This window comes from Sinocyclocheilus rhinocerous, unplaced genomic scaffold (genome assembly GCF_001515625.1).
Source record: "Sinocyclocheilus rhinocerous isolate Xijiao unplaced genomic scaffold, SAMN03320098_v1.1 scaffold2466, whole genome shotgun sequence".
NCBI lineage: Eukaryota > Metazoa > Chordata > Actinopteri > Cypriniformes > Cyprinidae > Sinocyclocheilus > Sinocyclocheilus rhinocerous.
This window is the reverse complement of record NW_015656265.1, coordinates 146,973-167,648: the sequence shown is the minus strand read 5'-3', so window position 1 is coordinate 167,648 and position 20,676 is coordinate 146,973. Positions and strand designations below refer to the sequence as shown.

Genomic DNA, 20,676 nt, shown 5'->3' with positions numbered 1-20,676 from the left:
GGGTAAAAAAAAAATATGTTATAGTATATTGTTTCTTTTCTTTTTTTTCTTTCTTTTTTTATTCAAATTTCACCATGTCTGCTCATCAAGAAGAACAATTATTAGTTGTTACACAGAGACAATTATGACATCATGTTACAAAAAAAAAAATTGCAATATATTACACACATTTTTTGCTTAGTTTTATGTTATACAATAATTTGTATATGCATTGTTCCACTGTGGCTAATCCTGTACTGTCCTAAACGAATAAATTACCTAGATAGCTCTATTTTTCTAAGATTCTACTCACTCTCTTATCGTTGCAGAGCTGTACGAGTTTCTTTCTTTCGCAAAACACAAATTGAGATGTTAGTCAAAATGGCAGCATGAGTCTCCATCCACTTTCATTGGATGTTTTTCTTTCTTTTTTCTCTATGAGCAAATTAAGACTGACGCGGTCCGTCATTGCATTGTGTGTCCCTCGGGAGTTATAGCTGGTTTGCAATGACACGAACGCGAGTAGATGTAACAGAACTTTATTTTAGAGTGAACTGTGCCTTTAAGGATTCTGTAATTTGTGAGTTGTATCAGGCGCGCTTCATTAAACCAGGCTGCCGGAACATTGTTGTGGGCGTTTCTTCATTACTGTCCAGTTTTTAGAGTTCAAAACTGAGGAAAAGCTCTCAGTAAACATAAACGGGAAGCGCTGTTGGAACCAAGATCATTGTGAAATAGACCTCACCAGCTTTTTGTGCGTTATGGATGACAAAGACGAAGATACAGGTGGGTAAATGACTTGAAATACGTGCATATTGGTCTATTGTTGTTTTATTTCCTTAAAGTTTTACTTGAAGATAAACTACGTTCATTGTCTATTCTGAATGGCTTGCAAGAAACGAATTGGTTCGTATCTGTAGCATGTATAGCAAAAACGTATTAGTTTGTCCTACAAAAAGTATGTTTTAAAAGTAATTAAAAAAATGCATTTAGTCATTATACAACATAACACTCAATATATCCGGAGACACTTCAAGTGATTATGGTATTTTTTTTTTTTAAGTAGCCTAATAATAACACGTTTGTAGATTTTAGTTTAAATGCTTTCTTTTGCGTTAAAGTTTACTTCACTTCTGTTCTTACACTGCAAGAAACTGCATTACTGCAAAGATCATCCCTTTTGCACAACGTCAAATAAGCGGTTTTGCAACAAAAACGTACATTCTGTTTGAACAAAGCTTTTTCCAAAGCTTCTAAACGCAGTGCTAGACTCATTTTCATCAAATTCACTTTGTAAAACACTTTATATAAAATAACAATAAATAACAGTTTTGTTGAGGATCACGTTATATCTTGGACGGCTGTCAGTTGCGTCTTCAACCACGTGGACGTCTCTTGGACGTCTGTTTTGAATTTTTTTTTGGGGGGGGCCAGAAACTGTCGCAAACCTTTTCAGTGCTGTAGCTTAATATTAAATATACGCAATCTTGCTAACTTCTATGCAATTTAATTCGACAAGCATTACATGAGTGAAAGTTTAACTGAGTAAGAATTTCAGTTTCTGTGCTTTATGTGCAAAACGTGATGTTCCAAGTTATCTCGTAGACTAGCCTATGTATCTCATGGACTTCAATGGAAGGAAGGAAAGCTTACCTTTTGCACGAATGAGTTCACATGGTGAATGCCGCTTTGCTCTTTTGTGACTATAGTGAACAAATAGTGCAGAATCCTAATTAGTTATTAAATTTTAACATTATTAAAAAAAATCTACAAAAATCTATTTATTTTCCAGATAATGTGATTCAATAAAATGTCATTTTCTACTTGTAAATAATTAGCTAAAAGTGTTTAAAAAGTATGGTTTGAGAGCTAAGCTTAATTTAAAGGGGTCATATGATGCGATTTCAAGTTTCCCTTTCTCTTTAGAGTGTTACAAGCTCTTGGTGCATAAAGAAGATCTGTAAAGTTGCAAAGACTAAAGTCTCAAATCCAAAGAGATATTCTTTATAAAAGTTAAGAGTCAGCCACACCTACCTAAAACGGCTCGTTCTAACACGCCCCCACATATCTACCTCACTATGTGGGAAGATTTGCATAACGCCGCCCAAATGTTCACGCAAAGAAAGAAGGCGTAACTTTTATTCTCGCTGTAGTATTGTTGCCGCTGCCGCCGCCATGTTGTGAAAGGGAAACTACTTTGTTTGGCCTTCCAAAAGAGGACTATATCTGCTTGGTCATGCCTGGAGCTGATCCGTGCTGGAACTTTGCGCTGTGGATCGCCGGATCGGCTTTCACCGTGGACGAAACGGAGTCCAGCCTGGGGTCGTCACATGTGGTTGTCGCAAGCCCTCCGGACGCTCCTTCGTCAAATCTGCCACCTCTGCTCACTCTAGCCCTCCGGCTGTTCCTCACTTTATCCCCCGGCTTCTACTCACTCTAGAGAAACAATAATGTACAGTATGTGGAAAATGTGTTTTTTTTTTACCTTAAACCGCATAAACACATTTCATTACACCAAATACACAAAATAATGTTCTTTTTAGCAGCATCATATGACCCCTTTAAGAGGGAACTATATGCACTCAAATGGGAAAAATGTTAACATTCATTAATATCTCATCATAGTCATTTCACATTTTGAAGACTGACTTGTATAACCCTCGTGAAAAATGTCCAATAGCGTATTTTTAATATTTATCAGTGTTGGGGGTAATGCATTATACAGTAAGTAACACAAGTTACGTAATCAGATTACTTTTTTAAGTAACTAGTAAAGTAACGCATTACTATTTAATTTACAAGAAATTATATTTTTGTGTTCCCATTTATTGACTGACAGCTCTCCTGTCCCCACGTTGAGAAATCGTGCGCTGTGTGAACATGCGGTGTTTCTGTAGTTCTAGACTAAATATCATCTTGCATTTACTCAACTCACTTGTACAAAAACCGTTTCATTATTTAATCAAAATGAATAAAAATGGTGAAATGCAAACTCCGAATACGATGCAAACCTGTAATAGGGGCCTAATTAAAACTGTTAAATAACGCATATCCTTTATGTATTTAATCCTTTTTTATAAACCAATGTTTTTGCTGCTGGCCTTCGACGATCCAATTCAACCATACTAATAACCACACCATTTCCTTCAGCCTGAGGCTTATTCTTTTCACTTTTGGTGTGAAAGGGCTTTTACATTAGCCAAAAATGGATTTTCATATTAAAAGCAAGCAAGAAAGCATATCCCAGATGTGAAAAAGTAACGCACAAGTAACTTAACGCATTACTTTCCATTAAAAAAAGTAACCAAGTAACGCAGTTAGTTAATTTTTTTAGGGAGTAACACAATATTGTAATGCATTACTTTTAAAAGTAACTTTCCCAACACTGGTATTTATTATTGAAATAATATACTTTAATGAATATACTTAAGTGTGAACTGAATGTAATGTTTTTGTACATGCAATTGCACGCTATTTACAATCAATTGAACATGTATTATAGTTTAAATTTATATTAAATGCAATAAGTACAACCTGAGGTTGTTTTTTTGACCAAATTAACTACATTTTCATATAAAATTTAATAATTATACTGTCTTTGAGATATGGTTAAAGTGTGATGCTGAATGTACTGACAAGCATTTATCATTAAAAATATACTTTATTATAATTTCTATTAACTTGAATGTCATGTATTTAAAAATATTTGTAATTACACATTTGTAATGAAGTTGCCATTTAGACTTTAAATGTAATGTTAAAAACACACTACAGTTAATATATAATCAAGTACTTTGCATGTGCTTTAAAACACGACAAATGAATATTAAAAGAATGATTTAAAATGTACTTCTTAAAGTAAAACTTTGATTAACGCTGTTTAAGCGTTAAACATGAATGTTTCTCTTTAAGTGCCCTTTTATTCAAACCGCAAGTGTTTTTTGTAAATATACTTTTAAGATTTTAAGTGCACTACAGGTCTGCATTCAAAACCGTTAAAGGGACATTTCACCCAAAAATGAAAAATTCTGTCATCATTTACTCACCCTCCCCTTGTTCCAAACCTGTATGAGTTTCTATCTTCTGTTGATCACAAAAAAATATATTTTGAAGAATGTCGGCAACTGAACAGTTGACGGTAGCCATTGACTTCCATAGTATGGAAAAAAAAATAAAGCAAGAAATACTATGGAAGCTAATAGCTATCAATCATTCTGTTTCCAACATTCTTCAAAATATCATCTTTTGTGAAGCTCATACAGGTTTGGAACAACATGACGGTGAGGAAACGATGACAGAATTTTTGGCTCAAACTTTGTCCTAAATTTAAAGCCATAAAGTTAAGAATAAAGCTTTTTAAACAGTACTTTTCAGCAATAACATTAAAACAATCTTAGGTAAGACCTGTTTGTTGTGTAACTTGTGCATAATACTGTCTGTTATCTACTTGAACTTCACTTATAACACTTTCACGTATCGCAAGAGCGAAAATGCATTCAGAGGAAAAATGTACTATCTGAAACGGTTAACTGCAAATGTTAAAATTGAACATATCCTGTTTGCGAAATAGATCTCTGCTTCACAAAGCAGCAGCGCATGTCTGTCAGTAGGAGCACAATTAATCACCTACCAGCTTCTTAAAGGCACAGCGGCCAACTGAATTAATCTAGACCGAAGCAATTGTTTTATTTCTGTTATCAGTGCATTTTATTTGTGCAACGCTATTATTAGGCAGCAGACTATGTTAGAAAGACTAGTTCTCAGGGTGTTTTCCCTTTCGCAAGTCTGCCAATTGGGACAGAGCCATTGAGTGCAGCGGTAATGACGGGTTTTTGTAGGCTGACCTGAAGTTCGCGTCACTCTAGTTCCCCAAACAAAAACCCAATGCGTTGTTTCCATTGGCTTTTGGATTATTCCAGAAAATAACCTCTGTGACCAACAAACGTTTATGATTCTTGCATGTTAATCTTCACAAATGAACACACCTTTAATGCATTTTGAAGCTTAAATACAATCACCAGAAGTAAAAAGCTAAATGTAGGCAATAAACAAACAACACCATGGTCGCCACAAAGGACAATCTCTTTTTTTTTTTTTTTCATAGCTATAAAATTCTGATGAATGCGCATTGCTAAATTGGTGTTTGAATTGTATCAGAGATGACCTGCTCCTCCCATCATTCACCGCTGCTGTATATTTTGAGGACATTGTTTCTCTGGCATACAGGCCTGATTTTGCCCATTCTTCATGCTAAATCTGAAGCACGATCTCTGTTGAAGGAAACCCAGTCCAGCTGATATTTATATCCACTTGTTAGCGGCATTGTTCACTAATGTAACAAGATGTTTGTGTGAAGTATATATAACTCACTGATGCATTCAGACAAGCACTGCTGAGGGAAAGAACCCTAATGACAACGAACAGCTGCCAACTCTTGATTTCTAAGAAATATATTTGTATTCTGTTGCCTAGCAATGCAACTTGTCTTAAAGGAGTCGTTCACCCCAAAATGAAAATTTGCTGAAAATTTACCCACCCTCGGATTACTTTGTTTCTTCACTGGAACAGATTTGAAGAAATGTAGCTTTATATTAATTGCTCAGCAATGAATCCTCTGCAGTGAATGGGTGCAAATGGAAACTCTGGTCAGGAATGGAAAAAAAAAAAACAGTATTGTGAATGTCAAGTTGTCAACAGAGGGTCATAGTCATTTAGTAGGAGTTTTTTTCTTGTTTAAGGTGCTAAAATCTAACAGGTTGATAAATATTCCAGGATCCCTGATGATGTTCCAGAAAAACAAGGATGATGATCATGGGACTACTAGGGGGGAAAATCGGTCACTGGTTTAAGGCAGTGACTGTTTGATAGGAATGTTGTTTCAGGACCAACAAAGGATGTTGATACAGGAACATGTTGCTCTTGAATAAATAAGAAATGTCATAATCTCTCTCTCTCTCTCTCGCTGCAGACACTTTCCGAACCCCGAGAGCGGGCGGTGGATCTGGTAGGTGAGGAAGAAGATAGGGACTCGCCCGTCTACATTCCCTCCACCGGATCCATATGCAAAACCCACGAGCACAGCCGCCGCTCTGCCTCGGCGAAAGCGGGGCTGGCACTGCGAGAAACGCTAGTGAAGGTTCCCTCCTCAAAGAGAGCTTCCCGAGAGCGAAGCAAGGCAGTAACAAACGCTCGCAATGCGGGCAGTCAGCTCCCTCGAGAGCTGACTCTGCGTGCTTCGCTCCCAAGCAGACAACACACAAACTGTGTGTCCCCACCCGAAATATAGCGCGGGCAGGAAGGAACACACAGCCTGAACGCTTTCTGCTCTCGCCCAAATGCTTCTTTTTGACTGAAGCTAGACATAATGGTCTTAAGTGGACAAACACTAAATAAAACTCCCAACAAATAGCGACTGAAACACACACAGAGCGCTTGCTGAATGACAAAAAGCTGACGCCGGTTTCACCGCACATGCTTTTATAGCTTCCTGGTCTCTACGTCACCCGCCTGTGACGTCTCGCCCTTCCATTGGACTGATTTCACATGTGATTCAGAGCGTGGTCACGCTGAAGGCGTTCCCAAAGCATTTCGACGCAGCTCGAGTTCCTGAAAGGGAACAACAAGGGCGCTTGTCGGCTTCTGCAGTAAAACGTGAACTTGCGGTGCCTTGAAAGTGGACAAAACCGGCTTTTTTGACAAAACGTGTTTAGGGTTCAGATCGCGCTATATGTGGAGAATAATGCACGGCAATCAGCTCTTTTTTTTTTTTTTTAAAGTGGCGTTTATCGGTTTTTGCAAATTAACTCTTCATACATATATAATATAATATATCTGTGTGTGTGTGTGTGTGTGCATGTTTATGTACAACACACACATGTTTATAGCCTATACATTGAAGCACATCGTTTATTCGCAGGTTTATCCGATAGTGGGCTTTCCTGACCGGGAAATCTGCAATGCCTCAAAAAGAGCGATTCAGAATCACCTGCTAAAATATTCTGCTGTGAGCCGCATCCTGCAGCAGGTGAGCAGAAACTGAGCCAGAAACCGGAGTCTGTGCTGTCAAATGCACAGCAGAATTATGGGTAAAATAAAAAAATTAATGACTTTCCAAATGTGAATAGAGAGGATTGACAATGCAGTTCCACATTTGACCACCAGGTGGAAGCACCGCCTTGATCAACTTAAAATGTTGAAAACAAGTGTGCATATAGGCCTGTTTGATTGAGAATGTTTAAAACTTATTTTTTTCCACTTTTATAGGTTCAAATGTTAGCAATTTATGCTTGCAAATTAATCAGATTATACAAATGACATATTCTGTAGCTAGTATTCTCTGTTACATTTTCTTATTCTCTTACAGCGTCAAACAATCGAGCTGGTTCCTCTCACTCATGTATATTACGCTTACAGTGGGAAAGACTTCGATTACTTTGTTTTTGGGCAAGAAAACAAAGTTCACACCACCAAATACCCTTCTTCTTGCAGCATTTTGTAATAACTGAATTTGTTTAGTGTCTTAACCAATCTTGCAATAATTCATCATTTCCATAAGATGTAAATACAGTACAGTGTATATTTATCATGTAATATATTGATTAACTGTAAATGTCTATGAAAACAAAGCTCCTTTCTCCTCATTCTCTCATGTAAGCATATAACAGCATGTTTTGAACAACTGTTTTATTAGCATTACTTCATTCTGTTTATTAAATATACATATATTAGTATTAAGTATGAAAATTTATTTGAGTACAGTTTATTTTCATTTTATGGCAAAAATTTTCATTTTTGCCATAAAAGTGCAGTTCATTTGCAACACATTTACAGATTTTCTTGATAAATTTCTATATATTTTGATGATTGTATTTTGATAATTTGAAAGGACTTATGTGAATGTCTTTATATTTCTCAGTTTATACCTTAATGTTTTGGCAACTGAAAAAATATTTTCCAGGAAAAATATACAGTTCCTTTTTACACGTTAATCCTAACTCACTCTGTATGGGGTAAGTTGTCACAGCGGGAACCTGCTGTTTACCGACCCTGATTCGAGAAGGACCCTTTTGAAATCTAAAGTTAATAAAGCTGCAACACTCCTAAAATTGCAACAATAAAAAATATAACATTTTACAAAAAAATTTTAAAAGTCCAATGAATAAATTGAGAAAAAAGTGACAAAATGTGACAGCTTGCCCAATCATGGCATGAAAAAAATTATTATGAAAAATGCACGCCAGTTTGATTTATTGTGCTCACTTAAAATAAGATTTTGTCTTAATTCTCCCCTTCCACAAAAAAAAGGTCTTAAATAAGAGCAGGAAGTCTTAAATTCATAAAGTCATTAAATGTTGCATGCACTGCAAATAATTAATATCTTCTGTAGTGTTATTTTCTTGTTTTCCAATATAAATATATAGTAAATATCTATAAAACAAGATTTGAGATACAAATTAAAGATATGTAGTCTTGTTTTCTGAGAAACTGATCAAAATTAATTGAGTTTATACTTAAAACAAGAAAGAATTTCTTGAGTTTTCTGAGCCTAACAGATATTTTTTTCTTGTTTTAACCATAAACTTCATTTTGATCTATTTCTCAGAAAATTAAATGTATTTATCCAAAAAATACTGAGGCTGAACATCACTTCTTTTTGCAGTGTGATCAGAATATAAATGTTATTTCCATATTCTAGTGGTTGGAAGCAGAGATATTGAGGCCTTTTTGTAAAATTAATTAAAACATAGTGGAGATTTAAAAACTCTTAAGTGTTGCTAATAGTACATCTATTGTGTTCTCTCTACATAGAGATCAAACACTAGGCTAATTTGGGAAAAATAAAACGGATTTCACAGGGCCCTACAAATATCATGCATCTGAAGCTATAATTTTAATACTAAGCAACAGTGCATATTATATAGGGCGTATTTAATTTTTTTTTAAATGGCCTCACTCGTTTTGTGAAAGACCCAAGAAGGACCATGCACAGTCACTTTCCACACAGGCACACTGGGCCTATTTTTTTTTTTTTTCCCACAAAGGCACCCTTCATGTTTGGTTGAAATAATCCTTAAGCATGTAAATTTATAATTTCCTTCAGTTTAATTTAAATGTGCAATTAAAATAAATAAAAAATATATGTATATTTTAAAGTTTAGAATTAGACAGCCTTGCGTTGTGTAGACAATTGCATAGTGAAAATTACCCCAACGCACCACCTAGTGTCCAACCTACTCTAATACTATTATAACCTGTTTAAATGTGAACAAGGGATTTACAACATTAAAGAAATCCTTTATTTATAACATGTACATGAAAAATCTAAAAGATTAGACACAACTATGGGACACGGTCGTGCAGCAGCGAGCAACAGTGAAAGGAACCTCAAGGTTGTAAATATGTGAAATTGTATAGGGCCCCATTCCTGTATTTTGCCTGGGGCCCCCAAATCACTAAATCCGCCCCTGTACCTGTGCTATCAGGGAAGCCTATACCATGAAAGCACACGTACATCACAGAGACATCTATTTGACTTCTGCATGTACATCTGGAAGACGTATTTTTAGAGTGTTTGCTCATCTGCAATACGTCTAAAGGACGTTTCCTTTAAGATGTCAAAAAGACGTCTTTAAGATGTTTATGATTTAGAATGTATGTAAAACTGACATCTGCAAGACGTCTGTCAGACGTTTGTAGACAGCAGATGCTTTCCAGATCAAGAGATATGTAACAGACATCTTGCAGACGTATACGTGTGCTATCTGGGTAGTAACCATGTGTTTTTTTTTCAAAATTTTTTTACATTTTTTTATATATATATATATGTCTAGTAAAACCATGGTTAATTTTCGTAAGGGTTGAGATCCAACTGACGTGTTTATTCAATTTATTCCTTACATTTTGCTCACTTGGTCTAAAAAAGTCTTACATTTATACCTTCATAAAACCTCAGAAATCCTGTAAATACACTGCACATGCGACAACTAGACCCTGTAGTAAAATAATGGCAGTATGTCGCTTAACTTTCGGACAGTATTCCATCAAACGGAGACTCTCCGCGATTCCTCGGATGTTGCACTGACCTGTTGCCGGCGGCTAAACAGCACACCTGCCTAAGCATCAGTCACAGAGTGGGTCATCAGTATAACACTGCACGGATATGACAGGAGTGAAGCGGGATTTGAGGAGTGGAGGAGTGGCTCTCTGAGAGTTTGTTTATAGTGAAGGAGGCGCGGAAAACACACGCGACTCGCTGCGCATCTTCACACGACTCACCTCACTGACATTACGACAGAAACTGGGATCTCAGAAATCCTGTAAATACACTGCACATGCGACAACTAGACCCTGTAGTAAAATAATGGCAGTATGTCGCTTAACTTTCGGACAGTATTCCATCAAACGGAGACTCTCCGCGATTCCTCGGATGTTGCACTGACCTGTTGCCGGCGGCTAAACAGCACACCTGCCTAAGCATCAGTCACAGAGTGGGTCATCAGTATAACACTGCACGGATATGACAGGAGTGAAGCGGGATTTGAGGAGTGGAGGAGTGGCTCTCTGAGAGTTTGTTTATAGTGAAGGAGGCGCGGAAAACACGCGACTCGCTGCGCATCTTCACACGACTCACCTCACTGACATTACGACAGAAACTGGGATAAAACCAGCAGCAACGAGGAAAACGACGCGGAAATAACACTCGGTAGGTGTTCAATTGTTGTTTGTGGTTATTCTGTCAACTTTAAATAACCATGGTAACGTTACAGTACAGTGATGTAAGATGACAATACCATGGTATTTTGATATAGCCAAGCTTATAACAGATACCGTATTCATAAGCCATAATATGTATATGATATGTAGGAGTTCTTCAAAAAATACCATGTTTCACTACAGTAGGCTACATGTTAATAGGCAACATTTTCCCTACACTTTAAGGGAAAAGTGTTTGTTTGTTTTATGTTTGTTTAGGCTACATTATATGAGAAATAGCCTAATGTTGATTTTTACAGGTGTAATCGTTTTAAAAGTTTGTTTTATAGGAAAATGCATTGCATTTATTCTTTACCTGGATGTTTCTGAGACCCCAAATTGAAGTAGCTTAACTGTTAAACTGAACATGTAAAAACTATTAACAGAAGACTTTTGAAACTTTATTTTAACATTTGACATTTGTTTAAAGTCAGTTTTAATGTCATAAAGTTGAGAAAAAACTCGAAGTATCAACCTGTTACTTGTTGTATTTAAGTGTTAGGCATGTGGGTCTCCAAGACCCAAAACAGAGCATGAGGTTTAATCATTTAATACTTTAAGATAATTTAGTCTGAGTATGTTTTTTTTTTATGTAGTATTCTACAGTATAGCCTTACACAACCTCACTGTTGTGGACAGGACAGGACAGGACGTACATTGCATTTATTTAAATGTTTGGATGTCAGTGATGTTCATTGTCCTCCTGATTCTTTCCTTTTCCTGTTTGCTGGTGTGCATACTGTGTCACTCTGATTTGTTTGTTTCCGTCCTTCACATGCTGTAAATGTACTCCCATATATAGAAATATTCTAAAATTATTTCAAATCATTGTGGTTAATTTGATCCAAAATATATATTGACATGAGTAGAATTTTAGATACACATATTTTAGTGTGTTTGAAATCTTTATATTTCAAATAAATAAATGATATGTTTGAGATATGCCATGACTTCTTATATTACAATTATTTATTTTATAAAAAATAAAAAAAAAAATATATATATATATATATTTTTTTAGATGTTGTTTTTATATTTTTAGATATTTATGTTTTTTATTAAGTGCAATGCATTATATTAAACAATCGTGTTAATAATGTTTTTCAGATGTAACAATATATTTTTGTTTTTACAAACTGAGTACAAATTGTATCAAAATACATGTTTTAAAATATAATTGCTTTTAGAAATAGTTTTTAATTTAACAATTATTTTAGTAAAAGTATCTAATTGATTTGAATTAAAATCAATTACATTTATTATATGAGAAAGGACAAAAAAAAAAAAAACAGCAGCATAATATTTGACCAATACATTTGGTGACCAATCAGAATCAAGTATTCCAGAAATCATGACTTCTTATAAGACCAAGATAGGAAGCAAATGTATAAAACATATGCAAGTTTTGTGAAGTTGACGGACGCTTTCTCAGATTGGCTTTGATTTGAAGACTGATGGATTGCATTATCAGGATGTGTTGTGATATGGCTGTAAGTTCTTGTCAGGGACGGTTTGGGTTTCACACCCACTCGGAGCACTTGAAAGCGAGAGGAGAAGCTGACAGATTGACTGCGATCTGGTTTTGGGAGGAGTTCTCACGTAGAAGCCACATGAGAAAAGCCAGGCGGCGTCTGCGAGGGCCTTATCTGTGCTGGCCAGCACTGCAGCCCCGCGGCTATTGTTGTTTTATCTGGACTGAGCTTTGTTCTGCTGGTAACAACAGCTCTGTTTCATGTGAGCAGACATACAGTATGATTGTTCAGTGCAGGACACTTGAAGTTCTACAGTATTAAATAAAGTTACTTAAAAGAAGTTACTTTGCCTTGAGATGTGCTTTGATTTACCAGTCAAAAGTGTAGATTCAACCGCTCATTCTTCATTAGTCGTAACTTAGGCGAAGGTTAGGATGATTCCAGGTGCCCTGATCAGAGAGGGGCTCCAAAGGGGCCTTTCACTATCTGCTCCAAGTAACCCACTTGCTCCATACATGTCCATTAAAAATGTATAGCTAACATTTGTTTTTGCAACCTATTTATTTCATTCAATTATTTTAATGAAGTTTTTAAATGATTTTTTAAAATAAATTAACTATATATAGTTTTTACAGACTGGATGCAAATATTTGTTTTATTAAAATAAAAATAATAAGAAAAAAAAAATACAGACAAAAACAAATACCGTCAATATTTAAATTATTCATAGATTGTTTTTCCTATTTAACACTATTTGTTTACAAATTGTATGCAATTATTTTATTCAAATATTTTCTTAATTATTTTTAGATTTTAACTGTCTATATGATTTTATTAGCTAGTTGTTTTGAGTGCAATTGAGTGCAATTATTTATCTTATAAAATGTTTATTATTATTTTTTTGAAATAAATATTTTTATTTCAGCTAACAATATTTTTTAGCTTTTACAAATTGAGTGCAATTATTTATTTTATTGAAGTATCTCTTTTTACTATTTATATTAAAATATATATTCACATTTTTAAAATTATTTTTATTTCAGCTAACACATTTTTTTTATAAATTGAGCGCCATTATTAAACTATTTTATTAATAATAATTTTATAATTTAATGATACATGTTTTTCTTTTGTTTCTACAGATTGAGAACTTATTTTATTAAAATAAAGATTGCATTTATGTAATTTTTTTTTTTTTTACATTATTTTCAATTTAACAACAAATATTTTTCACAAATTGAGTGTGATTTTTGTAATTGTAATCAAATATATTATTATTATTATTATTATTATTACTAAATCAAAGAGATGTGTAGCTTCTGTTCAACCTTACATTTTCTTTTAATGTTCTATTTATTTATATATTTAATTTCCATAGGAAGTTATGCATTGATGATTGAGGTTTTGGGGTTGGTTTTTCTGATCTTGTGCCCAGAGGAGTTCTGTGTGTTTTTGATTACTCTGTGGTTTCACTCGGCAAAAAAATGTAAAGGAATCAAAGTGTCTGAGGATTTTGGTTTGGTGTGATATCCATCTGACCGGCTAAAGTTTGTGTCAAGGATATCAGATGACATTTTATGGAGTTTAGGGAGAAGTTGTTCACATTTTTAGCCCTTGTGAACTGATGAATCATCTCACTTTTTGGCTCTGGAAAATCTGATATATCAATGTCCTTTGTACTTGCTATGCATATCTACAGTTTCTTGGGAACGTCCCAATCTCGCACAGGACTGATTTATATTTTCAGATCTGTTTCAGATTATCAGAGCATCTGCGTCTGGATAATGTCTATTATTCTCTTATCTAGACTCTTCTGGTTCTTATGTATCAATTCGATATCTTTCATCCAGACATGCAGCTGTTTTACTGCCATGTTGATGATAGTTCTTTATAATAAACGGACAAAGTAGATGTTTTTAGTATGCAGTTTATTGATTCTAATAATTATAGAGTTTACCGAAGAGACAAGAAATCACATAAAATGTCACTTTATTTAACTCTTTGGAATTACACTACTAGTAAAAAGAATATGTATATATATATATATATATATATAGAGAGAGAGAGAGAGAGAGAGACAGAGAGAGACATGCTTAATACTTTTTATATATTATTATTACAATTATTATTATTATTCTTTTTCTTTCTGTTAATACATACGTGCACTATTTGTAAGCAGTCCAGCTGCAATTGCTTTGGCTATACAAATGTATAATTTTTGTCATGCCAATAAAGCACTCTTACATTGAGAGAGAGAGAGAGAGAGAATAACATTGAATAAAGGGTAGACCGATTCATTATTTGTCCTTTTACATCTAAATTTAGTATTTAGGCTAGTATGCAATGTAAGATTAGAAAAAAAAGTCAGGAAAATAATAGAGGACATAGACCACCCAACAAGCAAGTCACAAATGCCACTATTATTCACTTATGGCTTTAATACAGACTAAAGTACAACCACTGTGTCCAATTCTGTGGAAAAAAATGACTTGGTCATCTAAAAGAAACCCTTTCCCATAGAAAAAGGCTCATTTGCTCTCATCCATATGGAAAAGAAGAATCGGATGCCAGCTTTAATTAAGATTTTGCTCATGTTAGTTTGTTGCAGTTTAATTTTAGTGTTAATATGTAAACACACTCCAAAAGCCTTTCTGAAAGCCTTTCTGAAAACGGAAATCGTAAAGATATTTTCTGACGAAAAGCTTAAAATACAACAAATATGAGAATGATTTCCAGTGCAAAACTCACCATGAAAATGCTGTAGTGTCTAATCAGAAGACTTCTGAAAAAATGCTCAGAATGAATAAATAAATATTTTTCTAAATTAAAGTGAAAATGCTAATAAATATGTAAAATAAGAAAGTAAAAAAGAAAAAAAAAACATGAATAAACTCACTTACAGTACGTTTTAACTGTCTTTTAAAGGTGTTAAGGCTGTTTACTGTACGTCATTGAACTTGTTAACCTGGGCAGGTGGATATTGGGAAGTCAGCCAGAGATGCCGATCAGCCGTCATTGTATTCGTGTGTCTGTAGAAGAATTGCTCTGAATGTGCGTGTGTTGGCGAGGCCGCAATCAACATCCTCCATGAATGACTCAATAACCCATTGTGGTGCCTCTCTATTATCTTAATTAATTGGCCCTTCTCTCTATCAGCCCAACAACAACAATGCCCTGGCAAACTTAGTACTTCCTTCCCACAATGCATCTGTTCGAACCTGCTATCTGGCGCCAACCCCAGGAAGGTCAGAATGAGGCTGGAAGTGGCTCTGTGTGGGCCAGGGCGAAGGGAAGCTCTGTTTAAACACCCAACCAGCTGTTTCGACAAATAATAGTAACTTCGTCATCATTCAGCCAAACTCAATCTTCAGCCAAGCTCAATTCTGATGTTATTTCTGCTTACAGAGCCCAAAACAAGCACGGTTATCATTGTACTACCAACTGAGATTCACAATGTGTCGGTCATGAATCATGTATATATTTGTCTTTCATTGTTTCTGAGTGATTTCATTGTAATCTGCAGCTGTTTATTCCTTTAGGATTGGGATGGAGTGTGTGGAGCTCTGCGGAATAGGGAACAAACCTAACATTTGTTTACATGTGCTGTTTCATAGTTGTAGTCACACACAAAAAGACTCAAGATAGCTCTTGTGACATCCATGATAAGCAGCACCGAGTCTAGTCTGGCAATATAATCCTATAAAAAGTAAGTAAATCAACCTAGAATCACCCAGAATGCTTGAGCAACCATTTAGCAACATTTCACTTGTAGCATTATGGTGGTCACTTTTGGGCAACTGGCATTTCTTTGGAAAATGTAAAAATCTAGTGCAATCTTACCTTAAAAGATCTTTTATTGCATATTTTATTTTGGACCCCATTGACCTTTGTTATATGGACAAAAACAATTGGAACTATTCAAAATTGTGGCTTTTGTGTTTTGATAAAAGAAAGAAAGTGTGTGTTTTTTTTTTTTGCTCCACTCGTGGCACTAAACAGAATTAAAAAAAAAAACATTTAAACACTCCCCCGCCACCAAACACAACCCAAGCTTATTAGAAAATCGCACCTTTGCCGTCAATTTGCCTGCAATTATTAAGTCGCTTCTTGCAAATTTCGCGACACTTTCAAAGTTAGATATATCTTGTGAGTGGCACTACAGGTGTGTTCGGTTTTATCCAAAACAGATGAACTTGAATCTGGCAGTGTTTTGTTACAATCATGTTGTTGAGGTTGTTTGTATCGCAGCAGTTTGGAAATGTAATATCTAGCGAGTTTCGCTAAAAGGCTAATGCTTTATCGCACTTGAAAATAATGTAACGCTACACTAAACCTGACCCTAAACCTAACCAATAGTGTTAACAAGAGCAAACATGAGATAAAATCACAAGTTTTACAATTCTTTTATCGTAACTCATGATTTGTGGATTCAGGCTCTAGTGCTCCTCGTCGCAAGTGCAATACTGTACCGGGTGAGCTAATGAGCAAGTTTACTACATCAGAAAACATAAAACATGTTCTGATGAAGAGCCTGTGTGCTATATAATACATCAATAATTCAATAATACATCAATACTCAGTGGTACGTTAATAAATGTCAATACATTTCTATTTTTTGTAGCTGTGGTGCACCAACTATATTTAATCTAGTCCTACATCTATCTATGCAATGTTGGGTAGTATACTTACACATTGTAGTCCATTACTGATTAAGGATTACACAGTGAAAATTGTAGTTGGTAATGTAATCTAGGTTACTCGTAATGTACTCTGACTACTTTTAGATTTATTTTTACCTAACTCAGGGGTGTCAAACTCAATTCCTGGAGGGCCGGAGCCCTGCAGAGTTTTGTTCCAACCCTGCTCTAACACAGAAACCTTGTAGTTTTCAAATAAGCCTGAAGGACTTGATTGGTTGGATCAGGTGTGTTTAATTTGGGTTGAATCTAAACTCTGCAGGGCTCCGGCCCTCAAGGAACTGAGTTTGACAACGCTGACCTAACTTGTTTTAAGCTAGGTAGGATTTTTGGAAAGGAAACCTTAAAAGAGAAAAAAAAGAAGATTTAGGGAGAATCAATCAATTTGGAATAATTTAATGGCATTTAATTAATTATATGTAATAATCATGTCATATAAAAGTAACTGTAATCTGATTATGAGCATTTTAAAATGTAATATAATCCAATTATGAGTACTAAATCTTTGGAATCTGAAAACATAGTCCAGATTACATGTAATCAGTTACTACCCAACACTGATTCTATGCCATAAATATGGAGCTGGTTATATGATGAAAGCACCAAAATATATTAGTTTACAAATCACGCACTATGCTAAATGTGTTTTAAAGGGGTCATATGATGCGATTAAAATTTTTCCAAGCTCTTGGTGCATAAAGAAGATCTGTAAAGTTGCAAACACTAAAGTCTCAAATCCAAAGAGATATTCTTTATAAAAGTTAAGAGTCAGCCACACCTACCTAAAACGGCTCGTTCTAACACGCCCCCACATATCTACATCACAATGTGGGAAGATTTGCATAACGTCGCCCAAATGTTCACGCAAAGAAAGAAGGCGTAACTTTTATTCTCACTGTAGTATTGTTGACGCTGCAGCCATGTCCTGAAGACGCTGTGTGCTTCGTTGTGAAAGCGAAACTACTTTGTTTGGTCTTCCAAAAGAGGACGATATCCGCTTCGTCATGCCTAGAGCTGATCCGTGCTGGTCGCTGAGGAAATACATCAACTTAGTGCTGTGGATCGCCGGATCGGCTTTCACCGTGGACGAAGCCCGGGGTCGTCACATGTGCTTTCCGCTCCTTCGTCCTTCGGCATAACATTTCCGTCTCACGCATGAGGTATTCGGCCAATCACAACGCACTGGATAGCTGGCCAATCAGAGCACACCTCGCTTTTTCAGACCGATGAGCTTTGTAAAAATCGACGCGTTTCAAAAAGGCGGGGCATAGAGGAGAAACAATAATGTACAGTATGTGGAAAATAATGTGTTTTTTTTACTTTAAACCGCATAAACACATTTCATTACACCAAATACACCAAATAATGTTCTTTTTAGCAGCATCATATGACCCCTTTAAGGTCCTATCATAGTATTGCGCAATGAAGTGCACAAAAACGAGCCATTAATTGACAATCTTATGATCTACTCTTGATTTGTGTGAAAAGGAATAAAAGTTGGTGTTTTACTGCTACTAGTGGTCATTACAGCTGGAAACTACAATGAATTGTACATAGGTAATGTTTTTGGATTTTTGCCAAAATGTTTTTCCAGTGAGCTCAAGTTGTTATGTCACACTGCTCAGATTACAGTTCTTTTTGGTGCTACTAGCGGTGCAGAAATCCCACACTTAACCTCCACACCCCAATATCACAATACAAATTTTTACTAGACCTCGGAGACGGAGGTGTTTTGGACACATATATCTGATTAGCCGTATCCCGACATGCCTGTCTAAACCTCCGAACCCTGCGTTCCTCACCATCACATATCACTCCACCTGGAGCAGAGATACTTGCACCCCCCTCTGGTTGGACGACCCTTGAGGTCCCGGGATGTCAGAGAGCTCGGTGGGGATCCTTACCTCCCGGTATTCGGCTCTCGCTCTGTTTTCTCATCCTTTCAAACGAACGGCACTGGAATTCTTCAAGGCCAAAGAGCCAAAGATAAATCAAATGAAGATTATAGAGGACTGCGCATCAGCTGAGATATAAAAAAAAATCGCCATGGGGGTTGCTATCATATGTGATTTAGCCTCTTTTTTTGTAGCGCCCTACATGCCTCGACGCTTTTGTAACCGTGCGATGTGAAAGACGAATTCATAGGTATGAAACCTAAGAGGTCTAGCTAAAGGATAAAAGCTGTCCTTGTTATTTAGTATCACTAGTTCACTATCTGTTTTGGATTAGGTGTCTTAGCATAAATCATTTGCTAACTCCCGTCAAGCGCACATGTTGTTGAGATGCTCTCTTTTATTATGACGGTTGACCCGTGCTGTTTCATCTCCTACAAATTGCTCTCAAAGGCGTAGCAGAGGGATTTCTAAGCTATCTGTAATTGGCTTTAATTAATGTGCTCTCAGGTTCTGTCATGTGAGGCAAAACAGAGTCCTCTAACTTTCCTAATGAACAGCATTCGCAGACAACAACAAGAATAGGACCTCTAATTTTGGTCTATAGCTGCTGTAAATATAAGTCCCCTCAAGTGCCCTGGGAACACGCTAATGTATAAAAGAGTCTCTCTGGAAATACTTTGCTTAATTTCACTGGAGTACCTTATAATCATGCCCAGACGGAATCTGCAGACTCTTTTTTGGGGGGATTTTATCCATTGATTTTGGGGGGAATTTGTGGAATGTTCTTAAAGGGATAGTTCACCCAAAAATGAAAATTCTGTCATTAATTACTCACCCTCATGTTGTTCCAAAACTGTAAGACCTTCGTTCATCGTCAGAACACAAATTAAGCTATGTTTCATGAAATCCAAGAACTTTCTGACTCTGCATAGACAGCAACACAACTGACACGTTCAAGGCCCAGAAAGGTAGTAAGGACATCATTAAAATAGTCCATGTGATATCAGTGGTTCAACCTTAATTTTATGAAGCTACGAGAAAACAAAAATAACAACTTTGAAGTCGTTACTGTCTTGACACAGAAGAGAAGAAATTGGTGAATAAAGCCTTTATTTTTGTTTTTCCATTCCGTTGCTGTCTATGCAGGGTTCTCTCAAATTTCATAAAAAAAATATCTTAAAGGGATAGTCCACCCAAAAATGAAAATCATTCAAATTTCATTAAAACATCTTAATTTGTGTTCTGAAGATGAACGAAGGTCTTACAGGTTTTGAATGACATGGGTGAGTAATTAATGAGAGGATTTTCATTTTTAGGTGAACTATCCCTTTAAATGTGGTAGAATGTGGCTTTATTTAATTTTATATTATTTTATTTTATTTCAGTGCTGCTTAAACTTTCAAATTCAAGACCTTTTAAATCAGAGTATTTAATTGATTCAGTTGAACCAGTTCACTAAACCAATCATTAGCTGCTGCTCTTTCAGACATGGCAACAAAATAATTAACAATTAAACTCAATATTAATTCATAATTATTCATTTAGATTATTCTATAATCTTAATTATTAATTAATTAATAAAATGTAATAAAAACCTATTGTCACAACTACGGTGAGATAAATACACGAAGAAGATGAAGATAAATGCAAATAGTCTTTAATAAATCCACACAAGGGTAAATCCAGGACCGAAAAGGCAGGAGACACACTTATGCCGAGTTCACACTGCACGATTTTAGCCCGATTTTTCACTCGCTGACAGGTTTTGCGAAAGCGCCGACAAATGCCCGAAATCGGAGGAAAATCGGTGCTCGTTCACGCGAGTGACAATCACACAGTGTGAATTATCAAAGACGCGATCTGAGGGAATCGCCGACACGT

At 35.7% G+C, this 20,676-nt stretch overlaps 1 protein-coding gene across 3 annotated transcripts in view; it reads left to right on the top strand.

Moving 5' to 3' along the window:
- Positions 1 to 659: 659 nt before the first annotated feature.
- LOC107719940 (semaphorin-3D-like) overlaps positions 660 to 20,676 on the top strand; it is a 76,856-nt gene continuing 56,839 nt past the window's right edge. The window contains exons 1-3 of one of the 3 annotated variants that reach the window (XM_016527493.1): positions 660 to 765; positions 5,948 to 5,983; positions 6,896 to 7,003. The gene's annotated coding sequence lies outside the window, so the exon portion shown is untranslated. Of the gene's footprint in view, positions 766 to 5,947; positions 5,984 to 6,895; positions 7,004 to 10,582; positions 10,682 to 20,676 lie in introns of those variants that run through there. The other 2 variants (XM_016527491.1, XM_016527492.1) reach the window with 2 other exon arrangements.